We start from the raw sequence: 17,345 nt of genomic DNA, 5'->3' as shown, positions 1-17,345 counted from the left end.
TTATGCAACTTTAAATAAACTTCAAAGTCTTGAACCAACAATGATTTCAGTGACACTTCTGTATTCCAGGTACTGCTTGACAATGTTAAGTCTTCAAGCTCCTTGTTCAGTGGTTGTGGAGCTTAGGTATAACACTGAACTTGAACCTAAATTCACAAAATCAAGTTTTTCTCTCCTTCAAGCATACATTTTTAGATTCAGTGTATAAAATGCAAGTTGCAGTTGTCATCACTCAGCCATTTTTACAGGATGATGATGAGTAAAAATTTAAGTGATTTTTCTGAAAATCAGACTTTAAAGATCCAAGTTAAGTCTTGTGTCTTTTCATCCTAAGATTTTGTGCTCATTAAACTTAAGAAATCACTTTGTCAACATTAAATTTAGGTGATCATACTAAATCACTTTGTCAACAACAAAAGAGTAAATATAAATAATTACAAATGCAGGGAGCTTCACTTTTTTTTTTTTGTAAGATTTATTTTATTTATTTGAAAGACAGAGTTACAGAGAGAGGTAGAGACAGAGGTAGGTCTTTTATCTGCTGGTTCACTTCCCAGATGAAGCCAGGAGCCAGAAGCTTCCTTCTGGGTCTCCCACGTGGGTGCAGGGGCACTCCACTGCTGTCCCAGGCCATAGCAGAGAGCTGGATCAGAAGAGGAGCAGCCGGGACTAGAACCCAGTGCCCATATGGGATGCCAGCGCCTCAGACCAGGGCCTTATCCCGCTACACCACAGCGCTGGCCCCGAGGGAGCTTCTTTCAAGTTCGACTGCCTTTTCTCTCCTCCTGGTAGTTGTCATTTTGCTTTATTTAACATTTATTCTTCCCTTCCTAGCTCTTTTCCTGCTTCTGCCCTCAGCAGTAATAGTGAAATGGTATACCTTTATTTTTATTTTTATATATTTATTTATTTATTTTGACAGGTAGAGTTATAGACAGTGAGAGAAAGGTCTTCCTTCCGTTGGTTCATTCCCCAAATGGCCGTGACAGCCTGCACTGCGCCGACCTGAAGCCAGGAGCCAGGCGCCCCCTTCTGGTTTCTCACGTGGGTGCAGGGGTCCAAGCACCGGGGCCATCCTCCACCACCCTCCTGGGCCACAGCAGAGAGCTGGACTGGAAGAAGAGCAACTAGGACTAGAACCCGGCGCCCATATCGGATGTCAGCGCCGCAGGCAGAGGATGAACCAAGTGAGCCATGGCGCCGGCCGGTATACCTTTATTTTAAAATGATTATTTTAATATTAATATATCAAGGGTCTTTGCCATCTATTTAGATAAGAATTCTAAACATTGACTATTTGTAAATGAAACAGACAATGTGGTATGGTTTAGCATTGATTTAGAGAGTGAGGCCTTATAAAACGTTTAGAAACTTATACAGGAAGTTGCATACCAGGCTTATCCAGGGAGTAGACCAGAGGCTGCAAAGGAAAGAGAACACGTGGACAGGAGAGCAGCCTGGGCCACGCAGGCGAGCAGGCACCAGAGGCAGTCGCCCATGCCAAGAGGCGCAGGGGCGAGCAAGAGGTGGGCCCAGCACTCCATGCCTTTTATTCACCTCCTAAGGAAAGAGCCTGGCCTGTTGAGTATCACCAAGGAGTCCAAAGTGACTGGAGCAGAGAGGCAGTGTTGAGTTTTGTGCATGTAATAGGTTGAGATTTCATTCTAATGGGATAAGAAAGCTTTGGCCCACTCCTTGGAAGCTTCCAGTCTTACCATGAGAATAGCAAGGAAGTGGCGATTCCTTCTGAGTAGCTCCCGGTTTACTGTAAAGCAAGTTAGGTATGTCACTCTTCTGATGGCACTTTTTGTTTTATCTTGAGCAAGCCAGACAGGATAAAAGACTGCAAATCAGGTCTTTTGATGGGTTTTGTCCTCACCATCCCATATGGGTACCAGTTTTGGTCCCGGCTGCTCCACTTCTGACCCCGCTCCCTGCCAGTGGCCTGGGAGAGCAACAGAGAATGGCCTAAGTGCTTGGACCCCTGCACCCATGTGGGAGACCTGGATGAAGCTCCTGGATCCAGGCTTTGGACTGGCCCAGCTCTGGAGACTGCAGCCATTTGGAGGGTGCAGGGGTGAACCAGTGGAAGGAAGATCTCTGTCTCTCCCTCTCTAGCTCTTTCAAATAAATAAATAAATAAACTTTTTTTTTAAGTGAGTCATTACGTTCAGTCCACGCTCAAGGGGAGATTACACAAGGGCTTAAATACAGAAGGAAGGTATCACGGAGGGGCATTTTAGAGGCAGACTGTCACACTGAACGTTACAATCTCTGGGGCAGAGAAAGTAGTCTATTTGCTTTTTTTTTTTTTTTTTTTTTTTTTTTTTACCGGGCAGACTGTGGATTTATTGTGTAAGTCCCCAACGAGGCCTTATTTTTTCTTTTCAACGTCCTGTTCTGCAGCTTCCTTGGCTCTTTTTGCCCGGATGCCAAAGAGGCGGGCATTGGCGCGGGCCATGTGGAGACTGGCGAAAGCCTTGAAGTTCTTCTCCTCCTCTGTAATAACTCTGGCTTTCTCCTTCTTGAAGACGTTCCGGATGGGCATGATTGGTCCTGTCAGCTGGGTGGCCAACTTCAGTTCTTCAGCCAAGCTGTCACCTTTCTTGGGGGTCGAGGGCTTCCGCGGGAAGAGGACCAGCTTGGAGCGGTACTCCTTCAGCCGCTGCACGTTGGCCTGCAGGGACTCGGTGGACTTGTTCCGCCGCCGCGGGTCTCCGGAGATGCCGATGGTCCGCGCCACCTTCTTGTGGGCCGCGGGGCGATGCGGCGGGCTCGTGCTTGCCGGGCCTTGCGCCTGTGGATCTTGCGCACCGGCTGGTTAAACCAGGTGGCCATGCGTCGCTGCCAGTCCTTGTGGAAGTGCGGCTTCAGGATCATGCCATTCCGACTGGGCACCATGGCTGCATGCTCCTCCGCGCAAGAACCTCTATTTGCTCTTAAAAGACTCCTTTTGAAAGTGGCATGTATCACTTTTTTTTTTTTTTTTTTTTTTTTTTTTTTTTTTTTGGACAGGCAGAGTTAGAGAAAGAGACAGAGAGAAAAGTCTTCCTTCCATTGGTTCACCCCCTCAAATGGCCACTGTGGCCGGCGTGCTGCGCCGATCCGAAGCCAGGAGCTTGTCCAGGTCTCCCATGCGGGTGCAGGACCCAAGCACTTGGGCCATCCTCCACTGCACTCCCGGGCCACAGCAGAGAGCTGGACGGGAAGAGGAACAACCGGGACAGAATCCGGCGCCCCAACCGGGACTAGAACCCGGTGTGCCGGCGCTGCAGGTGGAGGATTAGCCTAGTGAGCCGCAGCACCAGCCGTGGCATATATCACTTCTGCTCATATCTTGTGTTGAAACAAATCCCATGGTCACTACTAACTTCTAAGAGATGGTGTTACTATTGGATAATAGTTCGGGCATCCTGGAAAGACCCGTGTATTGAGGGCTTAGTCTGCAAAATCTAATGTGAATGGATTAAGTCCCTGTATCGGGATTCCCAGCCTGAGTTCCTCCAGGTATGGATCCTGGTGTAACATTGAGCCCCTCTGGGTTTCTGGCTGTTGGAGGACAGATAGGGACCCAGGAGAACAATGCTGCCAAAGAAAAGCCAGTGAAACTATTCCTCTGCGGTAAGCTGCAGCCCATCTTTTTTTAATTAAAAAAATTTAAGATGTATTATTTATTTATTTGAAAGGCAAAGAGACTGATACAGACAGCTCTCCCATCCACTGGTTCACAACACCTCTCCCCTCCAAATGCCCCATCAGCTGGGCCTGGATTTCATAGGAGCCAGGAGTGGAATCGGAAGTGGAGCAGCTGGGCCTTGAACTAGCACCCATATGGGATGCTGGCATCGCTGGGGGAGGCTTAACCTGCTGCGCCACAACACTGGCCTTGATTTCCATTTTAAAGATGTAGCAATGGGATCACTAAGGTTGAGACTTGTCAAGTTCAACTAAGCTATTAAGTGGTGGGGCCAGGGCTGGCATTTCTACGCAGTGTATTAGGCTCCTTCTTGCAATGCTGGCATTTCATATAAGCATCACTCCACTTCAGATCCAGCTGCCTGCTAACTTACCTGAGAAGGCAGCATAAGATGGCCCAAGTATTTGGACCTCTGCCACCTGTGTGGGAGATCAGTAGAGTTCTAGGCTCCTGGATCTGGCCTGGCCAAGCCGTGGCCATTGGGATATTGGGGACTGAATCAGCAGATGGAAGATTTTTCTCCCTCTGTCTCTGTAACTCTCCCTTTCAAAGAAACAATAAATAAATCTTTTTTTGAAAATTTATTTGAAAGGCGGAGTTACAGAGATGCAGAGAGAGAGAGGTCTTCAATCCTGGTTCACTCCCCAAATGGCTGCAATGGCTGGAGCTGCGCCGATCCAAAGCCAGAAGGCAGGAGCTTCTTCTGGGTCTTCCACATGGGTACAGGGGCCCAAACACTTGGGCCATCTTCTACTGCTTTCCCAGGCTACAGCAGAGAGCCGGACCGGAAGTGGAGCAACTGGGACTTGAACCGGCGCTCATATGAGATGCTGGCATTCCAGGCCATGGCTTCACCTGCTATGCCACAGCACCAGCCCCAATAAATCTTAATAAATAAATAAATAAATGGTGGAGCCACGATTTATTTCTATTTCTGTTGCCTCTTCTGTATGTGTTGTCATTGAATGTCCTTTCATCCATGAGCTGGGTTTAAATTGTCCACCTGTAGAGAGCGGAGCCTGAATCTGTGACATGAAATCAGAGGGAAGGCTTGCTTCTTGCCCAGTGTCCTCCTTTGGGTCTGGTCTCTTCTCTGACATGTTGATCCTTCATTCATCCACTTCATCACGGCTACTCTGTAATCATTTATAAGAGCACACAGGTAGAATTGGATACAGTTCTTCCTTCAAAGTGTGTGATGTCTACGGGATGGCTTATGTAGATGAGTGTGAAATAGTGACTGCTACTAATATACATGTTAAACAAAATGCAGAGAAGCCATTCTTCTGTGCCAGTTGGAGGTGTGCCGTCAGAGGGGAAAACTCTGTAACTGGTAACTGGAAACTAAGGAAGACTTTCTGAAGGAAGTGAGCTCTTATTTCTTTTTAAAAAATATTTATTTTTATTTTTAAAAATTTATTTTATTTTATTTGAAATGTAGAGTTATAGAGAGAAAGGTAGAGACAGAGAGATCTTCCATCTGCTGCTTCACTTCTCAGCTGGCCACAGTAGCCAGCGCTGGACCAGGACAAAGCCAGGAGCCAGGTGTCTCACGTGGGCGTCAGGGGCCCAAGTCCTTGAGCCATCTTCTGCTACTTTCCCAGGTGAATTAGCAGGGAGCTAGAAGGGAATTGGAGCAGCTGGGGATTGAGCCTACACTCATATGGGATGCTGGTGTCTCAGGCAGCAGCTTAACTTGCTGCACCACAATGCCAGCCCCATTTGTTTTCATTTTTTATTTGAAAGGCAGAGAAAGATCTTCCACCCCTTGGTTCACTTCCCAAATGCCCCGCAACTGAGACTGGGACAGGTCAAAACCGGGAGGAGGGAACTCAACCCAGATTTCTTATGTGGTTAGCAGGGTCTGTGGGCCATCACCTGCTGACTTCTTGCATGGGCATTATTGGAAGGCTGGACTCACAAGAGGAACTGGGACTTGAACTCAGGCACTCCCATACGGAATGCAGGCATCTCAAGCCACCTCTTAACTGCTGTGCCAATTGCCTGTCTTGAGCTTTTATTTCCTAAAGAGAAGAATACGGTTAGCTTACATACTTCCTTCAAGTCTTCTGTTGTTGACAATTGTTTATGGCTTAGCATGTGAATAGTTTTTATAACAGTTCATCTGAGCCAGAGTGGAATGTATATATATATTTTTAACCAGAACATTCATTGCATGACTAAGTACTGAAATTCTCAAGATGAGCTGGATGCTGCAATAGCTTCCCCCTTGAGTTTAGCTGTTGCTCCTTCCCAGAATCCATGCCTGTCTGCTGTGTACGGTTTTTAGGTGCCTCATCTGGCCAGTCCCCATGGTATTTCATCTTCTAGCTTTGGTGCTCCAGTTCTACTTTCTCTTGCACTTGGCCAGGTAGCCAATTTGCCACAGGTCGACTTCTGACAGTGGTAGGCCTCAGAGCACAGCGGCAGCCAGTGTGTGCGTCTTATTGCAACGCTTTCCAAGTGATGTCGTCCCCTTCGTCCTGTCTCTTCTGTGGCCGAGACCAGAGACCGGAAGAGAAGACACTTCCACTATGTTGTGCTCAAAAGCTTCCACCAGGCGAATGTATATTCTGTATCAGTGGGTGCCAACTTCTAGAAGACCTGACTCCTGAACATTTCTGTATGGTTACTGATGGTTTGCCTGACCCATCAATACTTGAGAAAAAGAATATAGAATCGCCTTGGGAGGTAATTATGTCAATTCCTCTCTGTAGTCTTTCATTTTTTTAAAAGATGTATTTATTTACTTATTTATTTGAAAGGCAGAGTTAGAGAGAGAGAGAGAGTGGGAGGGAGAAACAGAGCGAGAGAGAGAGATCTTCCATTTATTTGCTGGTTCACTACCCTTTAGTAGCAAAGGCTGGGGGCTGGGCCAGGCTGAAGCCAGGAGCCAAGAGCTTTATCTGGGTCTCCCACATGGGTGGCAGAGGCCCAAGCACCCAGGCCGTCATCCGCAGCTTTCCCAGGCACAGGGAGCCAGATCCGAAGTGGTGTAGCTGCAACTCCAACCGCAGGCAGCAACTTTACCTGCTACACGACACCACCGCCCCCCCCCACATTTTGTCTTTATCTGATTTAAGAATGTTTTATGAGATATACACAAGTTTAGAATTGTTATATCTATGGAGATTTGAACTTTTTATCCATATGTAGTAACTTTCTAAGTCATTAATGATGTTTTTCTTCTAGAAATCTATCTTATATTAATGTAGCTATTCCAGCTTTCTTTTAAAAACTTTTAAGAATTTATTTATTTGAGAGACAGAGAGATAAAGACTTCCATCTGCTGGTTCACTCCCCAGTGCCCTTAATGGCCAGGATGGACTGGACTGGAGTCAGAGACCAGAAACTCAGTCCAGGTCTCCGTGGGTATGTCAGGAGCCCACTTACTTGAGCCATTGTTGCCGTTGATTTCTCAACAATGTTGCAGTGGGTCGTTTCTGAGAGGAGCAGCGTGGTGGGGGCAAGAGGCACGGAGTCACCACACAGACCCCGGGAGGGAGTCCGGTGAAAGCAGGCTTGAGGCGAGCAGCCAGCAGACTCGTTTATTTCAGTTGAAACTACATCTTATATAGCCAAGACCAGCCAATCTGGTCAAGGGGTGGTCTATGCCCCATCCAATCACAGCCTGCCAGGCAGTTTCCAAAGCCATCCAATCACAGCCTGCCAGGCAGTTTCCAAAGCCATCCAATCACAGCCTGTTGCCAGGCAGTTTCCAAAGCCATTCCTGAGTGACTAATGCTCGCTTGCCAGTGGCCACCTTGGCATGGCCCTCTCATTCCACCACAAGCCATCACCACTGCCTACTGGGGTGTGCATTAGCAAGGAGCTGAAATCAGAAGCCAGAGGCAGGCATCAAACCCAGGCACTCTGATATGAGGAGTGGGTGCCTTACTGCGAGGCTAAATGTCTGTGCCACCCTCCACACCCATTCCCTACCAGCTTTCCTTTGGTTGTTATGCCTGGTTTATCTTTTCCATGCTTTCACAGAATTTTATTTATTTATATTTATATTGGAAAGAGAGACAAAGTCAGAGAGATTTCCCATCTTTTGGTTCACTATACAAATGCTTGCAGTAGCTGGGGCTGGGCCAGGCTGAAGCCAGCGGCCTGGAACTTAACCCAGATCTCCGGTGGAGGCAGGAATCCAACTGCTTGAGCCATCATGTGCAGCCTCCAGGAGTGTGCATTCACAGGAGCTGGAGACAGAGCGGGAGCTGGGACTTGCACTCAGGGATTCTGGTTTAGGCTGCAGACATCCCAAGTGGTGTCTTAACCTCTGCACCAAACGTTCATCCCTTTCTGCCTTTATAATTGGCAAGTTTAGTCCATTTGCTTTTAGTGTATTTATTGGTATATTTGATGTGTTTTACCATCTTATATTTCAATTTTTTAAAATTTATTTTGACAGAGTTACAGAGAGAGAGAGAGAAAGGTCTTCCTTCCATTGATTCACCCCCCAAATGGCCGCTACGGCTGGTGCGCTGCGTCAATCCTAAGCCAGGAGCCAGGTGCTTCTCCTGGTCTCCCATGCGGGTGCAGGAGCCCAAGCACTTGGGCCATCCTCCACTGCCCTCCCGGGCCACAGCAGAGCTGGACTGGAAGAGGAGCAACCAGGACTAGAACCGGCAGCCATATGGGATGCTGGCAGGCGGAGGATTAACCAAGTGAGCCACAGCGCTGGCCCCGTATTTCAATTTTTTTTTTGAAGATTTTATTTTATTTATTTGAATAACAGAGTTCCAGAGAGAGGTGGAGACAGAGAGAGAGGTTTTCCATCCACTGGTTCACTCCCCAGATGGCCACAATGGCTGGAGCTGCGCCGATCCAAAGCCAGGAGCCAGGAGCTTCTTGTGGGTCTCCCATGCGGGTGCAGGGACCCAAGGACTTGGGCCATCTTCCACTGCTTTCCCAGGCCACAGCAGAGAGCTGGATTGGAAGAGGAGCAGCCGGGACTAGTACCGGCACCCATATGGGATGCCGGTGCATCAGCCCAGGGCTTTAACCTGCTGCACCACAGTGCTGGCCCCAATATTTCAATTTTATTTATCCATTTTCCTGCTTTTTCCTCTCATTTCTTCTTCTTTAAGTGGTCGCTCTTTACTTATTTGAAATTTATAATCTGTATTCTTTTGATCATTATCTTTACATTTTTCCATGCATATTTGACTAATGTCTGAGTTTAAATAAACCCTCTCAGGGTAATGTGAGGACTCAAACTTCTTACTACTAATCAGGTCTCCTTTTGACTTGTAAATTTTAATTATATTCTTTTAACTTAAAATTTAGATATTGCTATTAGAATTCTTATTTCATACAGATGAGGTTTGGATTCATACATGTGCATGCCACGTATTTGTTCACCATTCTAGCTTGTATCTTAGTCTTTCCCTCTGGGATTACTTTCCTTCTTCCTGATGTACACTCTTTAGAAATCCCTTTGAAACAGTTTAGAAGTTTGTCATTGTTTCACAATTGCATCCCATTTCCAGATAAGTTCATTGCCTGATCATCCAATTACATCTTACAAATGCAGTTTTTTCCCCAGATAGCTCACATGTTGCTGTCCTGGTTCTGCATCTGATTGTTTAAATAGCTGCAGTCATTGGTAGTCTGGTTTTTTGCTGACACTCACCTTTGGTGACTTTAACTGTGAGGCCACCGATTATCTATCTACCTGAGACCTATGGGAAGTTTTTCTCCAGAAAGGATTTGCTTCTGGGGCTGGCGCTGTGCCATAGCAGGTTAGGTTGCTGCCTGCAGTGCCAGCATCCCATATGGGTGCTAGTTCGAGTCCTGGTTGCTCCACTTCCAATCCAGCTCTCTGCTGTGGCCTGGGAAAGCAGTAGAAGATGGCCCAAGTCCTTGGGCCCCTCCACCCACATGGGCGACCCAGAAGAAGCTCCTGGCTCCTAGCTTCGGATCAGCCCAGCTCCAGCCATTGCAGCCAACTGGGGAGTGATCCTGCAAATGGAAGACCTCTCTCTCTCTCTCTCTCTCTATCTCTCTCTCCCTTTGCCTCTCTCTAACTCTACCTTTCAAATAAATAAATATCTTAAAAAAAAATTGCTTCTTTTTGTGCCTGTACCTTAGAGGATGCCACTACTGTGGGATGCCTGCCGTTCCCCAGAGGCCACAGGTCAGATCGTGCTCCCACCCTGCAGATGGCACAGGATCCATACTCGGCTGGAGTGCTGGGTCGGTGACTGTGGGACAGACCTGTGCCTGCCTGCCACTCTGCTCCCAGCTCACTGGGGTTATTGTTGGTTTTGGTTTTGCTTTTTTTCCTGATAGTTATAGGGAAAAGAATAGTCTTTTTCTTTGTTTCTAACTGGATGAGATTCCTTGTTCTTATAAAATAATGGTATTGACCTTTTTTGTAAACCTTATAAATACTCTTACAGTTTGGTTTATTATTTTTTAGCTTCTTTGGAATTCTAAGAAATGTTCTTTTTAAGATAATGAAATGGCATTTTTCCTACCTGCAAATTGAGATATATTCTTTTTTATTTTTTAAAGATTTATTTGTTTATTTGAAAGTCAGAGTTACACAGAGAGAGGAGAGAGAGAGAGAAGCCGGGGGGGGGGGGGGGGGGCTTCCATCCACTGATTCACTCCCTGATTGGCTGCAATGGCCAGAGCTGAGCCAATCCAAAGCCAGGAGCCAGGAGCTTCTTCCTGGTCTCCCACACAGGTGCAGGGGCCCAAGGACTTGGCCATCTTCTGCTTTCCAGGTCATAGCAGAGAGCTGGATCAGAAGTGGAGCAACCAGGACTCACACCTGCACCCATATGGGATGCTGGCACTGCAGGCAGCGGCTTTACCCACTATGTCACACTGCCGGCCCTGAGATATATTTATTTAAAATACCTCCTAGGCCGGCGCCGCGGCTCACTAGGCTAATCCTCCGCCTAGCGGCGCCGGCACACCGGGTTCTAGTCCCGGTTGGGGTGCCAGATTCTGTCCCGGTTGCCCCTCTTCCAGGCCAGCTCTCTGCTGTGGCCAGGGAGTGCAGTGAAGGATGGCCCGGGTGCTTGGGCCCTGCACCCCATGGAAGACCAGGAAAAGCACCTGGCTCCTGGCTCCTGCCATCGGATCAGCGCGGTGCGCCGGCCGCAGCGCGCCGGCCGCGGCGGCCATTGGAGGGTGAACCAACGGCAAAGGAAGACCTTTCTCTCTGTCTCTCTCTCTCTCTCACTGTCCACTCTGCCTGTCAAAAAAAAAAAAATAAATAAAAAAATAAAAATAAAATAAAATACCTCCTAACAGAAGCAAAAGCAAAACTCTCAAATACTTTTTTAAAATTTATTTATTTGACAGGTGGAGTTATAAACAGAGAGAGAGAGAGACAGAAAGGTCTTCTTTCCGTTGGTTCACCCCCCAAATGGCCGCTGCGGCCGGTGCACTGTGCTGATCCAAAGCCAGGAGCCAGGTGCTTCCTCCTGATCTCCCATGCGGGTGCAGGAGCCCAAGCACTTGGGCCATCCTCCACTGCCCTCCCGGGCCACTACAGAGCTGGATTGGAAGAGGAGCAACCAGGACTAAAACCCAGCGCCAGTATGGGATGCTGGTGCCGCAAGCAGAGGATTAGCCAAGTGAGCCATGGCGCAGGCCCCTCAAGTACTTTTAAATTGAATATTATTGGGCCGGCGCCGCGGCTCAATAGGCTAATCCTCCACCTGTGGCGCCTGCACACCGGGTTCTAGTCCCAGTAGGGGAGCCGGATTCTGTCCCGGTTGCTCCTCTTCCAGTCCAGCTCTCTGCTGTGGCCTGGGAGTAAGTGGAGGATGGCCCAAGTGCTTGGGCCCTGCACCCTGCACTCCTGGCTTCGGATCAGTGTGTTGCGCCAGCCACAGCGCGCTGGCCGCGGTGGCCATTGGAGGGTGAACCAACGGCAAAGGAAGACCTTTCTCTCTCTCTCTCTCTCTCTCACTGTCCACTCTGCCTGTCAAAAAAAAAAAAAAAAATTGAGTATTATTTTGTCACAGACTTTAGAGAGTTTTCAACATAGGTGTTAAAGTCTTTAAAAGTCCAGGGTGGGCATTTGGTGCAGTTTTGATGCCACTTAGGAGGGGGCAGAATTGTACATAGGCTGCAGCTTGTAGCACCGGCATCCAATATTGGAGTGTTAATTTGAGTCCTGGCTGCTCTACTTCCAATCCAGCTCCCTGCTGATGAGCCAGGGAAGACACTGGAAGATGACCTAAGTACTTGAGACCCTGCCACCCATGTGGGAGACCAGGATAGAGTTCTGGGCTCCTGACTTTGGCCTGGTCCAGCTCCAGCTGTTGTGGCCATTTGGGTAGTGAACCAGTGGATGGATGATTTCTCTCTCTCTCTCTCTCCTGCTCTCGCTCTCGCTCTCTCTCCCCTTCCCTCCCCTCCCCTCCCCTCCCCTCCCCTCCCCTCCCTCTGTTACTCTTCCTTTCAAACAAATAAATCTTGAAAAAAAAAATATGCTACTCGGTATGCCCATATCCTGTATCAGAGTACCTGGGTTCAGGTCTGGGCTCTGCTCGGATCCCAGCTTCCTGTTGATGTGTACCCTGCAAGAACGCAGATAATGGCTCCAATAGTTGGGTCACTGACAACCACCTGGGAGACCTAGACTGGGTTACAGGCTCCTGGCTTTGGCCTGGCCCAGCCTTGGCTGTTGTTGGCATTTGGGGGATAAACTAGCAGATAAAAATCTCTCTCTTTCTGTTCTCTGTCTCTGTCTTTCTGTATTTCTGCCTTTGAAATAAATGTAATAAATTTGAAAAATATAACCTTTGGTCTAACACTTCTGCTTCTAAGAATTTACCCTAATAAAGAATTCTTTTTTTTTTTTTTTTTTTTTTTTTTTTTTTTTTTTTTGACAGGCAGAGTGGACAGTGAGAGAGAGAGAGAGACAGAGAGAAAGGTCTTCCTTTGCCGTTGGTTCACCCTCCAATGGCCGCCGCGGCCGGCGTGCTGCGGCCGGCGCACCGCGCTGATCCGATGGCAGGAGCCAGGAGCCAGGTGCTTTTCCTGGTCTCCCATGGGGTGCAGGGCCCAAGCACCTGTGCCATCCTCCACTGCACTCCCTGGCCACAGCAGAGAGCTGGCCTGGAAGAGGGGCAACCGGGACAGAATCCAGTGCCCCAACCGGGACTAGAACCTGGTGTGCCGGCGCCGCAAGGCGGAGGATTAGCCTAGTGAGCCGCGGCGCCGGCCAAGAATTCTAATAAATGTATAAAACTTAAATCCTGGGGCCAGTGTTGTGGGACAGCCAGTTAAGCCACTGCCTACAGCACTGAAATCCCATATGGACATGGGTTTGAGTCCCAGCTGCTCTGCTTCCAATCCAGCTCCCTCCTAATGCACTTGGAAAGGTGGCAGAAGATGGTCTACGTGCTTCGGCCCCTGCAGCCATGTGGGAGACCCAGATGGAGTGCCAGGCTCCTGGCTTCTGCTTGGCCTACCCCTTGCTGCTGTGGCCATCTGGGGAGAGAGGAGCCAGGAGCTTCTTTTGGGTCTCCCATGTGGGCGGCATTTGGGGAGTGAACCAGTGGCTGAAAATTGCAGAAATTTTTTGTAACAAATTAGATTCCTTTGTTAAAAAATTATTTTATTTCATTTGAGAGGCAGAAAGAGAATTTCCATTCACTGGTTTACTCCCAAAATGCCTGTGACAGGCAGGGTTGGGCCAGGCCAACCTTGGGAGCTGGAGGTGAACCTAGGTTTCCCCATGGGTGGTGGGGATCCAAGGACTTGGGCCATCACCTGCTGCCGCCCAGGGTGCACATTGGCAGGAAGCTAGAGTGCGGAATTGGAGCTGGTACTCAAAGCTGCACTCTGATAAGGAATGTGGGCATCTCGAATGGGGGCTTAACTGCTGGACCCAGCGCCTGCCTGTGACTCATCAGCTGATTCCATGTCCCGTCAAATTCCTCTCCCCAAAAGTTTCTTCCAGTGTATTCTTTCCTGTGATTCATGAGGGTATCCTTTTCCTCACACTCTCACACATAACAGGTGTAAGAAGTCTCAGCCTTTGCCCAGCGGCTGGGAGACTGTGTTATCTCAGTGTCCATTTCATTGGCAATTTGTGAAGCAGCATACCTTTTCATGTGTGTTTTTTTTTTTTTTTTTTTTTTTTGACAGAGTGGACAGTGAGAGAGAGAGAGACAGAGAGAAAGGTCTTCCTTTGCTGTTGGTTCACCCTCCAATGGCCGCCGCGGCCGGCGCACTGCACTGATCCAATGGCAGGAGCCAGGTACTTCTCCTGGTCTCCCATGGAGTGCAGGGCCCAAGCACCTGGGCCATCCTCCACTGCACTCCCTGGCCACAGCAGAGAGCTGGCCTGGAAGAGGGGCAACCGGGACAGAATCCGGCGCCCCGACCGGGACTAGAACCCGGTGTGCCGGCGCCGCAAGGCGGAGGATTAGCCTAGTGAGCCGCGGCGCTGGCCTCCTTTTCATGTGTTTTTGGCCATTTGCTTTTTTCCTAGGGATTTCTCATTCAGATAATTTTCCACTTGTCCATTTTTAACTGGTTATTTTTATCCTTTTCTTATTCATTTTCATTAGTTCTGCAAATTATTAGGGTTAGTGAGGCTCTGCATTTTGTGTGTGTGTGTGTATGTGTGTGTGTGTGTTTGATGTATGTTTTTAAGTTTTTCAAATTGTGCTTTTGGATATCCTAGTTGGAGGCATAACTCTGAAGTCCTTGTTTCTAGTCTACCTTTCTCACGTTGCCAGGGTTAGCCTTTGAATCACATACATTGGTATAGATGGTTGCTCACTGAGGAGAAATTCCTGTTCGTGTTTTGGGAACATGAAGGATGTGGCCATGGACTTCACCAAGGTGGAGTGGGGGCTACTAGACCTGCCACCCATATGGGAGACCAGAATTGAGTTCTTGGCTCCTAGTTTCCACCTGGCCTGGGTTTGGCTGTAGTGAGCATTTGGGAAGTGAACAAGTGAATAGGAGATCTTTGTCTCTGTGACTTTCTCTCTCCCTCTTAAATAAATTTAAAAAAATTTTTTAAATTTACTTGTAGGGGCTGGTGCTGTGGCATAGCAGGTAAAACTGGTGCCTGTGGTGCCAGCATCCTATATGGGCACTGGTTCAAAAGTCCTGGCTGCTCCACTTCCAATCCAGCTCTCTGCTATAGCCTGGGAAAGCAGTAGAAGATGGCCGAAGTGCTTGGGCCCCTGCACTTGCATGGGAGACCTGGAAGAAGCTTCTGGCTCCTGACTTCTGATCGGCACAGCTCCGGCTGTTGCAGCCATTTGGGGAGTGACCCAGTGGATGTAAAATCTCTCTTTCCATGGCTCCTCTCTCTCTGTCTCTGTCTCTGTCTCTGTCTCTCTCTGTAATTCTGCCTTTCAAATAAATAAATAAATCTTTTAAAAAAATTCGCTTGTGGTGGGGGCAGGCATTGTGGCACAGTGGGTTAAGGTGCTTGGAGCAATGGCTGACATACAGTTATTTCCATTGACAGGAGAAATGATGGTTAGAAACCTGAGATGTAATTGCCCTTTGATATAACAACTCTACTTCTAGAAAGTTTTCTTAAGCAAATAATTAGACAAATCTCACAATGATGTTAACATTATTCCCATCATGCCCAGATATCTATTTTTCTATTTACTCTGTAATATGATTATTTTTTAGTTAATGGTTCATCATGGATATCATTACACATCGGTATATCCAGATCTACCTCATCCTTTTTTTTACTCATCCTTTTTTTTTTTTTTTTTTAAGATTCACTTATTTATTTGAGAGACAGAGTTACAGACAGAGAGAGGAAGAGACAGAGAGAGAGTTCTTCCACCTGCTGGTTCACTCCACCATGGCTGCAACAGTAGAGCTGTTTGCCAATCCAAAGCTAGGAGCTTCTTCTGGATCTTCCACATGGGTTCAGGGACCCAACAAGTACTTGGGCCATCCTCTGCTGCTTCCCCAGGCCATTAAGCAGGGAGCTGGAGTGGAAGTGGAGCAACAGGGACATGAACTGGTACCCATATGGAATGCTGGCACCACAGGCAGAAGTTTAACCTACAATGCCACATTGTTGGCCCCCAAAACTTACCCTTTTTAATAAGCTATATTATATTCTACTGTATAGGAGAACCGTAATTCATTTAATCTCATCTTGATGGACACTTAGGCTAATTCCAATTCGGCTGTATTACAGTGCTTCAGTTAACATTCTTACAAATATATCTGGTCAGAAAAGACTTTTACAGTGATTTTGGAGTTAATTTTTTTTTTAAGATTTATTTTGTCTGTTTGAAAGGCAGAGTGATACATGCGCAAAGAAAGAGAGATTTTCCAACCACTGGTTCACTCCCCAAATGATACAATGGCTGGGGCTGGCCGGGCTGGACCTGGTGCTCCATCTGGATCTCCCACATGGGCAGCAGGGGTCCCAGTACATAGACCATCTTCTGCTGCTTTTCTCAGGCACATTAGCAGGGAGTTGGAACAGCTGAGACTCTAACCAGTACTCCAGTATGGGATATTGGCATCACAGGAAGTGACTTAACTTACTGTGCCCCAATGCCAGCTCTAACAATTTATGATTGCTATATTTGGCCCAGGCCCACCTGGAAAGCTACCCTAGCTACGTGACCTTCAACCTGATTGGAGGAGCATGGCAGCCCCAATATTGTCTTCATCCTAAAGAATTAGTGTTGCCCTGAATTAGCTATGCCCCCTCTGCTTGCCCTTTAAAAGGTGTACTTGGTCATTAATGAAGCAGACACATTCATCGAAACTTGTCTCCAGTGCTTCTTGTCGGAGAACGCCGTCGCCCCATCCATGCCGACAGTGCACGGGCCTCATAGCTCGAGTCTGCACTTCCAGGTCTCCCACACAGGGGCAGGGCCCCAAGCACTTGGGCCCTCTTCTACTGTTTTCCCAGGCCATAGCAGAGAGCTGGACTGGAAGTGGAGCAGCCAGGGCTCAAACCAGAGTCCACGTGGGAATGCCTGCGCTGCAGGCAGCGGCTTTACCTGCTATGCCACAGCGCTGGTTCCATGTTTTCTTTTAATTACCTGATATTTTTGTCTCTTGCTAGCTGAAAATGGCTGGCATTTTAGGTTGTAATCTTAGGGTCTTTAAGGCTCTGAGTGGAATTTAGCCCACTCACATTTACTGTGATTATTAGTATACTTAGTCTGATTCCTAATATTTGTTCTTTCTGTTTAATCTCTCCACTTATTTGAGTATTCTAAATGATTTCTTATTTAATTTTTCTCCCTAATATTATTTCAAAATTCTACCTGCTATGTTTATTGAAAATTTATTTAATTTGAAAGTCAGAGTTATATAGGGAGCAGGAGAGACAGAGACAGTTCAGTCTGTTCAGTCCCTAGAAGGCTACAATGGCCAGGACACAGCCAGGCCGAAGCCAGGATCCAGGAGCTTCTTCCAGGCCTCTCACATGGGTAACAGGGGCCCACACACTTGAGCCATCTTCCACTGCTTTTCCCAGGTCACTAGCAGGGAACTGGATCAGAAGTGGAACAGCCAGGATGCGAACCAGTGCCCATGTAGGGTGCTGACATCACAGACGGTGGCTTTATCTGGTTTGCCACGACGCTGGCCCTTTTACCTCTTATTTTTTATCCTTCAGTTAGTTACCTCTGAAATTATAACAAGTTTTAAAAGTCAT

At 47.7% G+C, this 17,345-nt stretch overlaps 2 pseudogenes across 1 annotated transcript; both read right to left on the bottom strand.

Moving 5' to 3' along the window:
* Nucleotides 1-2,297: 2,297 nt before the first annotated feature.
* On the bottom strand, nt 2,298-2,916 carry LOC100338326 (large ribosomal subunit protein eL13 pseudogene; annotated as a pseudogene). The gene has a single exon (XR_016211097.1). The product of XR_016211097.1 is annotated as a large ribosomal subunit protein eL13 pseudogene (transcript).
* A 2,600-nt stretch (nt 2,917-5,516) lies between these two features.
* LOC138850369 (large ribosomal subunit protein eL37-like) lies at nt 5,517-16,491 on the bottom strand (annotated as a pseudogene).
* Between the last annotated feature and the right edge of the window lie 854 nt (nt 16,492-17,345).

Source organism: Oryctolagus cuniculus, chromosome 7 (genome assembly GCF_051225735.1).
Source record: "Oryctolagus cuniculus isolate XC-2025 breed Fujian yellow rabbit chromosome 7, ASM5122573v1, whole genome shotgun sequence".
In the NCBI taxonomy this organism is placed as follows: Eukaryota; Metazoa; Chordata; class Mammalia; order Lagomorpha; family Leporidae; genus Oryctolagus; species Oryctolagus cuniculus.
This window is presented reverse-complemented; position numbering and strand designations above follow the sequence as displayed.